This window comes from Ictidomys tridecemlineatus, unplaced genomic scaffold (assembly GCF_052094955.1).
Source record: "Ictidomys tridecemlineatus isolate mIctTri1 unplaced genomic scaffold, mIctTri1.hap1 Scaffold_398, whole genome shotgun sequence".
NCBI classification, from domain to species: domain Eukaryota; kingdom Metazoa; phylum Chordata; class Mammalia; order Rodentia; family Sciuridae; genus Ictidomys; species Ictidomys tridecemlineatus.
In genome coordinates this window covers 271,666-283,804 of record NW_027522592.1, presented here as the reverse complement: position 1 = coordinate 283,804, position 12,139 = coordinate 271,666, and positions in this window count along the sequence as shown.

Genomic DNA, 12,139 nt, shown 5'->3' with positions numbered 1-12,139 from the left:
GGGAATGTGACTCAGTCACATGTGAGATTGGTCTCCCACAATATTTATTTTTCAGAGTCTGCTATATGGTTTTAAACTTGAGATTGCTACTAAAAAAGTGAAGAGCAGTAATTTTCACTAAAATAGAAGGTAACTCAAAAGTAAATTTCATTTTGTGAAAGTCTGTCTAGAAATGCTTGCCACATCCCAACCTCTGAGCCTGAGATCTGTAGTCTGGGTGGAAGAATACAAGTTAGCAAATGTTAGGTGGTGATAGTGGTGGTGGGAACACCCACACTAAATGAAAACTGTCTTAAATTGAAAGGCATCAGGAAGGAAACAATGCTTTCACTGTGTGAATCAGTGTTATTTAATGTCATGTCTACACCACTGCAGAATATCTGGTTACCATTTGGTTACATATTCCTCTGGTGTAGTCAAAATCTCCTGTGTTGGTAACTCCTCAATGCTCTGTATTCGTAGCAATGGGAAAAATACAAATTAATGAAAGAACACTTCAGCAACATGTTGCTAGCCAATTAGTACTGCCTCCCACTACCTACCCAGACACTGAGTACCAGGAGGGAGTGCGGGTGAAATTCTAAGAAGGATGATGGAGAGAATTGGGGAGAAATTCTGCAGCCCAGGTTCCCTCAGCCTGTCTCTCCCTCTGATTCTCCCCAAGATAGGACTCAGCCACCCAATTCCCTCTTTTCTTGGCTTGAGTGTTCTGGATTGTTATAAGAGAAGCTTTTTGGAGAAGAGGGTCCTGCCTTGTATATTCAGCTCTACAGGAGCTTGGGGCAAAGCCTGGTAGACCTATCACACAGTGTGAGCAGCCGACCGACAGGCCTGGGCCTTGGAGGACGACAAGGTCCTGTGAGCGTCCCTGAAGCCTCTACCCTCTTTCTGTTCAGGACTGAAATCCACCAAATCTCCTGAATCTGAAACTAGCTCCTTGTCTGTGAGATTGTGGGATTTTACTCAATAAGCACTGTGCTCTGTAAAAGTGCACTGGGGGGGTGCAATTGGAAAGATATGCTTTTGCTGATGTTGGCAATGATGAAATGGGATTTACTCTGGGAGTGGGTGAGCTTGGTCATGGGCAGAGGCCATTTGGGGCTATTGATTTAACTTGGACAACACTTATAAGGTGGACAAGAACATCAAAATGTTAACAACGATGAGACAGACTTTGTAAACAGCGACAACAAGTGGCTAACAAGTAGATGGGCAAGTCGAGTTCCCTATAGCTCAGAGGAAGTGTTAAGAAAGATATTAGTGGAATAGTCATGCTTGATAATTGCTGATGAGAGGGCAAAGGGGGCAGTTGGGTGGGTTATAGGTGGGGGGCATCCCAGGTTCCACAGTAAACCTGAGTTTGGGTGGGTACATGAGGGAGGAAAAGGGAACAGGTATGGTGAAATTTCATCACAATAGCCACAAAGACAGTGTCACCCCCCTTGAAAACCTAAATTACATTAATATATAAGCATAATTTGGGCTTATTGTTACCAATATTGGGTGTGCCTAATTTTTTAAAGGATTTTTTTGCAGAAATTCTCATATTGCAGTGCACAGTGGAGTCACTTGTGGACTGGGGTCAATCATTCAAAGTGTAGATTCCTAAGCTTTCATCCAGAAATTTCTGATTTAGAAGTTCTAACATATTCGTACTCAATCAGGGGTAATTTTGCTCCCTGGGGACATTGGAAAATCTTATTTATTTATTTATTTATTTGGTGGCAAATGGGGTAAAAGGTTCTGTCCTCTGGTGGATAGTGGCCAGGGAGGTACTGAACATTCTGCCTTGCACAGAACAGTCCCTTTCAAACAAAGAATGATCTGGCTCCAAATGATCATACTGCCACAGTGAGAAACCTTATTCCAGGGTAAGGACCAGGTGTGTGCATCTTCATAAGGACCTGGAGGTGGAGATTTTAATGCAGGAAGCAGAAGCATTTGGACGATGCCTGTCTTTTTAAGACAAGGGCCTCTGCATGAATTCCCTTTGTGTCTACCTCCTGCATGTTAAGAACTCAGCTTTGACTTGCCCAGCCCAGCCCTCCTGCTCCCCACCCTCCTTTCTACAATCCAGGTTCCTCGCCAGTTCCAAAAACACCTCCACCAGCTGCATCCTTCACCTCTGATTTTTTTTCATCTCCCATTAGATTGAGTAGAGTTTCCTAAGGGCAGGGTTTAGGTTCACCCTGCTCACCTTGAGTGGTGCCTGGTCTGCAGGGGAACTTGAAAGTCACACACTGGCTTCAGTCTGGCTCCCCTGGAGTGATGTCTCCAGCATTGACTCTGCAGCCACGTCCCCCTTTGGACCCTATCACAGCGCCCAGTTTTAACATCTTCCCGGGCCTCATGGCTCTGAAACTACGGTACATATGTGTTTGCTTCCTTTTCATCCAGCCCACAAATATTGGTGGGGGCATTCCCTAACAAAACACCTTGGGCTTTGTCATGGTTGGGGAAATAAACTATAGAACAAGAGAGGCCAAAATCGAGACCGGAGGAGGAAGCCCGACCCCACCCCGTGTGCTAGTCTGGAGGAAGCCCATCAACCCTTAAAATCCATCAAAGGGGGTGTGGCTACCAGCACGGTTCTGCAGCTGATCCAGGTGCCCGGTTTCCAACTCCCTCACCCTTAGCTGCGATAACTCAAAATATTTCCCACAAGCTTTTGGGGGTTGTAGCTATCAACACAAAACAACAACTGTACAGGCACATGGTTTCTACCTCAGAGACTAGAGTAGGGAAGATACAGGTGGAAGCTCATGTCCTTTCACACTGGCTATATCCACCACCCTGAATACAGAGGCTCAAGCTAGGAATAGACAACGCCAACTACTGGAAGCAAGGAAAACAGTGTTCTGAGATACTTTTTTTTCTCTTTCTTTCTCTCTTTTCTTCTCTCTCTTCCACAACTTCAACATATGTGAAACCAAGAACTGTGCATGAACAACTGAATTACCAAAGTAATATAATATAGAGGAATTGCATATACCCCACCTCCCCCCCATTTTTTTTCTTTATTTCTATCTTACTTTCCTTTTCCTTCTCTTTTCTTCCTTGTTCTTTTTTCCTTTTTTTTCATTCATATTCTCTCTATCTCACTTTCAATCTCCTAAATTTTGCTATCTATACATAGGGTAACTATCTAAATACAGATAGGAGGTTGAGTCTATACATTCTTCCATAAACTACCAGTCTATTGGTTAGAGTTCTCCAAAGGTGCTAAGTTAGTTTAACCTCATACCCTCACTCCTTTCCCTGTAAGTATAACATCCTTCATCTGAAATTAAGTTTTCTATATGCCACGAGATATGGTATGCCTTTTATGAAACTAATGAATAGATTCTTAAGTAATAATTAAAACCAATATCTATAGACTTAGAATCTAACTATAAATGTATTAATAATGAAAACTTGTGCTTAGATGATGTACTGTTGATATTGGGAATTGTTAACATTGTCTTTCTCCAAAAAAGAGGGATTTGGGAGCTATACAAGAACAATACAAATATATAAGGGGAAAAACATTAACACAACAGTTTCACAAAGCTAGAAAGAATCATGAGCAGTATGAAAAGACAAGGAAAGAAAGGACCACAAACAATACAGGTCAATTCAATATTAGATGAGGTAATATCTGCAGCTGATGGAATGTCAGACAAAGAGTTCAGGATATACATGCTTCAGATGATCTGGAGTCTCAAGGAAGACATTATTCAGCAAATTCAGACAATGAAAGATCACTTTGACAATGAATTACATAAACAAATCCAAGAAGCAAAAGATCAACTCTATAGGGAGATAGAGGATATAAAAAAACAAACAAATCCTGGAAATGCAGGAAACAATAACCAAATTAAAAACTCAAATGAGAGTATTACCAGCAGAGTAGAACACTTAGAAGATAGAACTTCAGACAATGAAGACAAAGTTTTTCAACTTGAAAAGAACATAGACAGCTCAGCGAGAATGTTAAGAAATCATGAGGAGAACATCCAAGAATTATGGGATAACATAAAGAAACCAAACCTAAGAGTTATTGGGATACAAGAGGGTATATATCTCCAAACCAAGGGAATGAGCAATCTATTCAATGAAATAATACTAGAAAACTTCCCAGAATTAAAGAATGAAAAAGAAATCCAAATACTAGAAGCCTATAGGACACCGAATGTACAAAATCATAAGAGATCCACACCAAGACACATAGTAATGGAGATGCCCAACATACAGAATAAGGAGAGAATCTTAAAAGCCATAAGAGAGAGGAAGAAGATTACATTTAGGGGTAAACCAATCAGGATAACTGCTGATCTTTCAACACAGACCCTGAAAGCTAGAAGATCCTGGAACAACATATTTCAAACGCTGAAAGAAAAAGGGTTCCAACCAAGAATCATATATCCAGCGAAACTAGGCTTCAGGATTGAAGATGAAATAAAAATCTTCCACGATAAACAAAAGTTAAAAGAATTTGCAGCTAGAAAACCAGCTTTTCAAAACATCCTTGGCAAAACAATACAGGAAGAGGAAATGAAAAATAACAATGAAAACCAACAGCGAGAGGTAGTACAGTAAAGGAAAAACTAATCGTAGAGGAAAAACAAATCATGTTAAGTAACATACATAATCAAATATGGCTGGAAATACAAACCATATCTCAATAGTAACCCTAAATGTTAATGGCTTAAATGCACCAATCAAAAGACATAGGCTAGTAGAATGGATTTTAAAAAAAGACCCAATAATATGCTGCCTACAGGAGACTCATCTGATAGGAAAAGACATACACAGACTAAAGGTGAAAGGTTGGGAAAAATCATATCATTCATACGGACCCCAGAAGCAAGCAGGGGTGTCCATACTTGTATCAAATAAAATAGACTTCATCCCAAAGTTAATCAAAAGAGATAAACAAGGACACTACATACTGCTCAAGGGAACCATACACCAACAAGACTTGACGATCATTAATATATATGCCCCAAACAATGGTGCAGCTACGTTCACCAAACAAACTCTTCTCAAGTTCAAGAGTCTAATAGACCACAACACAATAATCATGGGAGATTTTAAAACACCTCTCTCACCACTGGACAGATCTTCCAAACAAAAGTTGAATAAAGAAATCATAGAGCTCAATAATACAATTAATAATTTAGACTTAATTGATATATACAGAATATACCACCCAACATCAAGCGGATACACTTTCTTCTCAGCAGCACATGGATCCTTCTGAAAAATAGACCATATATTATGTCACAGGGCAAATCTTGGCAATTACAAAGGAATAGAGATACTATCATGCATTTTATCTGATCATAATGGAATGAAATTGGAAATCAATAATAAAATGAGAAAGAAAAAATCCTACATCACATGGAGATTAAACAATATGCTACTGAATGAACAAAGGGTTACAGAAGACATCAAAGAGGAAATTAAAAAATTCTTAGAGGTAAATGAAAACTCAGACACAACATATCGAAATCTCTGGGACACTATGAAAGCAGTACTAAGAGGAAAATTCATTTCATGGAGTTCATTCCTTAAAAGAAGGAAAAGCCAACAAATAAATGACCTCACACTACACCTCGAAGCCTTAGAAAAAGAAGAACAAATCAGCAGCAAATACAGTAGAAGGCAAGAAATAATTAAAATTAGAGCAGAAATCAATGAATTCGAAACAAAAGAAACAATCCAAAAAATTGACAAAACTAAAAGTTGGTTCTTTGAAAAAATAAATAAGATTGATAGACCACTAGCCACGCTAACAAAGAGAAGAAGAGAGAGAACCCAAATTACTAGCTTATGGGATGAAAAAGGCAACATCACAACAGACAATTCAGAAATACAGAAGATAATTAGAAATCATTTTGAAACCCTATACTCTAATAAAATAGAAGATAGTGAAGGCATCGATAAATTCCTTAAGACATATGAACTACCCAGATTGAGTCAGGATGATATAAACAACCTAAACAGACCAATATCAAGTGAGGAAATAGAAGAAGCCATCAAAAGACTACCAACCAAGAAAAGCCCAGGACCGGATGGGTATACAGCAGAGTTTTATAAGATCTTCAAAGAAGAACTAATACCAATACTCTACAATCTTTTTCAGGAGATAGAAAAAGAGGGAGAACTTCCAAATTCATTCTATGAGGCCAATATCACCCTGATTCCCAAACCAGATAAAGACACCTCAAAGAAAGAAAACTACAGACCAATATCCCTAATGAATTTAGATGCAAAATCCTCAATAAAATTCTGGCAAATCGAATACTAAAACATATCAAAAAGATCGTGCACCATAATCAAGTAGATGCATCCCTAGGATGCAAGGATGGTTCAAAATATGGAAATCAATAAACATTATTCACCACATCAATAAACTTAAAGATAAGAACCATATGATCATCTCGATAGAAACAGAAAAAGCATTCCACAAAGTACAGCATCCATTTATGTTAAAAACACTAGAAAAACTAGGGATAACAGGAACTTACCTCAACATTGTAAAAGCTATCCATGCTAAGCCTCAGGCTAGCATCATTCTAAATGGAGAAAAACTGAAGGCATTCCCTCTAAAATCTGGAACAACACAGGGATGCCCTCTATCACCACTTCTAATCAATATAGTTCTTGAAATACTGGCCAGAGCAATTAGACAGACGGAAGAAATTAAAGGCATTAAGATAGGAAAAGAAGAACTTAAATTATCACTATTTGTGGATGATATGATCCTATACCTAAAAGACACAAAAGGGTCTACAAAGAAACTACTAGAGCTAATAAATGAATTCAGCAAAGTGGCAGGACATAAAATCAACACGCATAAGTCAAAGGCATTCCTGTATATCAGTGACAAATCTTCTGAACTGGAAATGAGAAAAACCACCCTATTCACAATATCTTCAAAAAAAATAAAATACTTGGGAATCAACCTAACAAAAGAGGTGAAAGATTTATACAATGAAAACTACAGAATCCTAAAGAGAGAAATAGAAGAAGATCTTAGAAGATGGAAAAATATACCCTGTTCATGGATAGGCAGAACTAACATCATCAAAATGACGATATTACCAAATGTTCTCTATAGGTTCAATGCAATGCCAATCAAAATCCCAACAGCATTTCTTGTAGAAATAGATAAAGCAATCAAGAAATTCATATGGAAAAATAAAAGACCCAGAATAGCAAAAGCAATTCTAAGCCGGAAGTGTGAATCAGGTGGTATAGCGATACCAGATTTCAAACTGTACTACAGAGCAATAGTAACAAAAACAGCATGGTACTGGTACCAAAACAGGTGGGTGGACCAATGGTACAGAATAGAGGACACAGAAACCAATCCACAAAATTACAACTATCTTATATTTGATAAAGGGGCTAAAAGCATGCAATGGAGGAAGGATAGCATCTTCAACAACTGGTGTTGGGAAAACTGGAAATCCATATGCAACAAAATGAAACTGAATCCCTTTCTCTCACCATGCACAAAAGTTAACTCAAAATGGATCAAGGAGCTTGATATCAAATCAGAGACTCGAGTCTGATAGAAGAAAAAGTTGGCTCTGATCTACATATTGTGGGGTCAGACTCCAAATTCCTTAATAGGACACCTGTAGCACAAGAATTAATAACAAGAATCAACAAATGGGACTTACTCAAACTGAAAAGTTTTTTTTCTCAGCAAGAGAAACAATAAGAGAGGTAAATAGGGAGCCTACATCCTGGGAACAAATCTTTATTCCTCACACTTCAGATAGAGCCCTAATATCCAGAGTATACAAAGAACTCAAAAAATTAGACAATAAGAAAACAAATAACCCAATCAACAAATGGGCCAAGGACCTGAATAGACACTTCTCAGAGGAGGACATACAATCATTCAACAAGTACATGAAAAAATGCTCACCATCGCTAGCAGTCAGAGAAATGCAAATCAAAACCACCCTAAGATACCATCTCACTCCAGTAAGATTGGCAGCCATTATGAAGTCAAACAACAACAAGTGCTGGCGAGGATGTGGGGAAAAGGGTACACTTGTACATTGCTGGTGGGACTGCAAATTGGTGCGGCCAATTTGGAAAGGAGAATGGAGATTCCTGGGAAAGCTGGGAATGGAACCACCATTTGACCCAGCTAATGCCCTTCTCAGACTATGCCCTGAAGACCTTAAAAGAGTGTACTACAGGGATACTGCCACATAGATGTTCATAGCAGCACAATTCACAATAGCTAGACTGTGGAACCAAGTTAGATGCCCTTCAATAGATGAATGGATTAAAAAAATGTGGCATTTATACACAATGGAGTATTACTCAGCACTAAAAAAACGACAAAATCATGGAATTTGCTAGGAAATGGATGGCATTAGAGCAGATTATGCTAAGTGAAGCTAGCCAATCCCTAAAAAACAAATGCCAAATGTCTTCTTTGATATAAGGAGAGCAACTAAAAACAGAGCAGGGAGGAAGAGCATGAGAAGAACATTAATATTAAACAGGGATGAGAGGTGGGAGGGAAAGGGAAAGAGAAGGGAAATTGCATGGAAATGGAAGGAGACCCTCATTGTTATACAAAATTACATATAAGTGGATGTGAGGGGAAAAGGAAAAAAATCAAGGGAGAGAAATGAATTACAGTAGATGGGGTAGAGAGAGAAGATGGGAGGGGAGGGGAGGGGGAATAGTGGAGGATAGGAAAGATAGCAGAATACAACAGTCACTAGTATGGCATTATGTAAAAACGTGGATGTGTAACCAATGTGATTCTGCAATCTGTATTTGGGGTAAAAATGGGAGTTCATAACCCACTTGAATCAAATGTATGAAATATGATATGTCAAGAACTATGTAATGTTTTGAACAACCAATAAAAAAACAAAAAAATAAAGTGATAAACATATACTCAAAAAAAAGGCCAAAATCTGTCTTCCTCCCAAAAGCTTATATGCTAGAGAGGACCTCAGACAAATAGCCAAAGGGAAAACTGTACATAACATGTGCCAGTCTGATAAGTGGGCAAAAACAGAAAAGGAGAAATGGAGAGAGGAATGTGTGTGAGAGAGAGTGTGTTGGATTGTGTATGTGTGTATGAGAGAGAGAGGAGAGGGAGAGAGAAAAATTACAAGGTTGACCTCTGTGAGACAGTGCCTTGTAAGCAAAGATTTCAGGGAACTAATTCTCTGCTCCCTTCTGTATAATATAAAGTATGGATGGGTCTTTCTCTATGGCTCCTGAGTGTCCACAGTAGGTACATAGTATATGCTCAATAAACACTATTCAAAAGAAGAAATAGACATGATGTGATTTGTCCATCAAGAGGCAGAAGGGAGGTTTTTTGTTGTGTTGTTAATGACCATCCAGCGATGACCAAGATGGTGAGAGGGTCAGTCATTAAACGTAAGGAGGTTGGAAGACTCTTTTAGGGCATCAGGTTAAGGTTTAGAGAATGGAGGTCATCCGTGGATAAAGTCCTCTACTCCACTCCCTGCCCCTACTACTGTCACTGGTCCCAGCTAGTCGGGCCCTCTGGCTTGCTTGCTTTTCCTTCCTTCCTTTCTTCCTTCCTTCCTTCCTTCCTTCCTTCCTTCCTTCCTTCCTTCCTTCCTCCCCCCGTCTCTCTCTTTCCTCCCCAGCTTCCAAGCTTAGTCAATAGCCTATTCCCTTTCCATTCCATCACCTGCCCCCACCAGCACCCATCCCCAACCAATCTCCAATCTTCCATTACCCCCCACTTCACTCCCCCTCCCCCTCCCAGCCCATGCCGGTTGAGCAAGCCCTCTCCTTAGCAATGACTGCACTGCTACATCAATGCCTTGGTAGGCCAGGGTCTCCTGCTTCCAGCCCCTCTCCTTAGCAGGACGCTCTCCCTTTAATAGATTCACTCTGCCTGGTGCTCTGCAGCTGGAGAGTAAATTCCTACCTTTCATCAAGTTGCAAGGAAAAGAGGAGGAGGAGGAAGAGGAGGAAGAGGAGGAAGAGGAGGAGGAGGAGGAAGAGGAGGAGGAGGAGGAAGAGGAGGAGGAGGAGGAAGAGGAGGAGGAGGAGGAGGAAGAGGAGGAGGAGGAGGAAGAGGAGGAAGAGGAGGAAAAAGAGGAAGAGGAGGATGAGGAGGAAGAGGAGGAGGAGGAGGAAGAGGAGGAGGAGGAAGAGGAGGAGGAGGAGGAGGAGGAGGAGGGTGTTAATATTCAATTTCTTCAACTGGATTGATGTTTGCTGGCATCAACTCATCCTGTGTTGTGTGTTTGAGAGAGAGTAGGAGTGTGTGTGTTTGTGTGTGTGTGTGTGTGTGTGCATGCACACATATGTGGGAGGTGTGAGAGTGTGTGATAGAGAAAGCAAGAATGCATGTGTCTCTGTGTGCCTGTGTGAATTCCAGATTTTCTGTCTTTCCAAAGCCAGCTCCTGTCTCTCGCATATTACTCACAGACAGTAATCAGACAGCAGCCACAGTCCTGCCCTGAGTGATCTCTCCCCCTGCAGGAGTGTGCCATGGAGATCCAGGAGGAGGAGAAGGAAGGGATACAGGAGGAGGAGGGAAAGAGAAAAAGAAGGAAGAAGAAAAACAAAAAGAAACCTACTTCCATCCCAGGATTGGGGTTTTTCCCTCTTCTTTTTACCTGCAGATGCAGGTGACAGGTGTGCACCCTCACCCCCATCTCTTCCATCTGAACCCAGTCTTGGATGTTTAATAAAAAAATCAAGTATCTCAACACACACACACACACACACACACACACACACACACACGTACACATACACACACAGCAAAAACAAAACAAAATCTGAAAGAAAAGCAGAGAGAGAGAGAGAGAGAGAGAGAGAGAGAGAAATCAAAACAAACAAGGCAAAGCCAACTTCCACTTCAAACCAGATGCACAAACAACCATGTCTGCCACCCAGAGAGGGAGGTCTTTGCCTGTGGTGAAGAATACTGGGGGTATCTTCAGGGGTCAGAGGCCAAGAGATGTCCCAGGAGCTATCAGGAAAGAGGTAGAGGAGACTCAGAGAGGCAAGAGAGACAACTGTCCCCAGCAGCACAACATGAAGCTTAGAGCTGGGGTACCAGTTGTGAGATTGCAGCAAAGTACAGCTATCTGCCAAGGAGGAAACAGCAGGCACCTATCAGGTGGCAGGTAAGAAAGTCAGAACATTCTCTTGAAATGCAGGGACCCACATGCAACAAACAGGTTTACAGATGGCACAGAGGCTTCAAAGTGAAACTGTGTCTGCCAGTTATTACATGTCATTCTGCCACATTCTAGTTCATCCAGGGACAGCCACAAATTGCTAATTGAGAACACACTTTGTCCCTGCAAGTGGAAGCTGCTTGCAGGAACTGCTTCACTTCTGAACTTCTAAGCTCTCCTGAGCAAGCACATTCAGAACCCACTTCTGGCCCAATAGGAAAAGTGTACCTATAAGAGAACCCTTGTAGCTCCAATCACCAACTTTAAAAAGGAAAGCTGCCCTTTGAAGAAAATCCATTTGCAAATGTTTCACTGAAATCAATGGTTCCCACTCATTCAGAAAACTTAACTGGAAACGCAGGAGCCTTCATGCAGGGAACCTGCATTTCCAATGTAACAGAGGCTAAAGAGAAACAGAGAGTGCTGGTTCTGAGAAGCAGTACTGCTTCATGAAGCTTCAACCAGAAACAAAACCCAATGTACTTACAGAGAACAAGACCGTTCCTTCAATTGGAAGCTGCCTGCACAAAATGCTTCCATTCTGCACTTCCAAGCTTTTCTCAGCCAGCACGTTCAGTCAACACTTTACACCCAAAGTGCAAATTGTGCTACCCAGAGAGCCCTTGGACCTAACATCACCAATATTCACATGGAAAGTTGGACGGTTGACAAGATCAGTTGCCCAGTTTCATTGAAATCCTCTTCTCAAATTTTTCTGAAAACTCACTGGAAATGAAGGTGCCCAGGAGAAACAAACTCTGCTTTATACAAGACACAGAAACTTCTAAGCCAGTGACTGCTGGCTCTCAGAAGGGGTTCCAATTCCGATTAGTACAACCAGGCCCAAATCCCAATGTGCTCTCTAGGAACACTTATACATCCTGCAATTGAAGCTGTTTGCACACCCTGTTTCTCTTCTGCACTTCATACTCTTC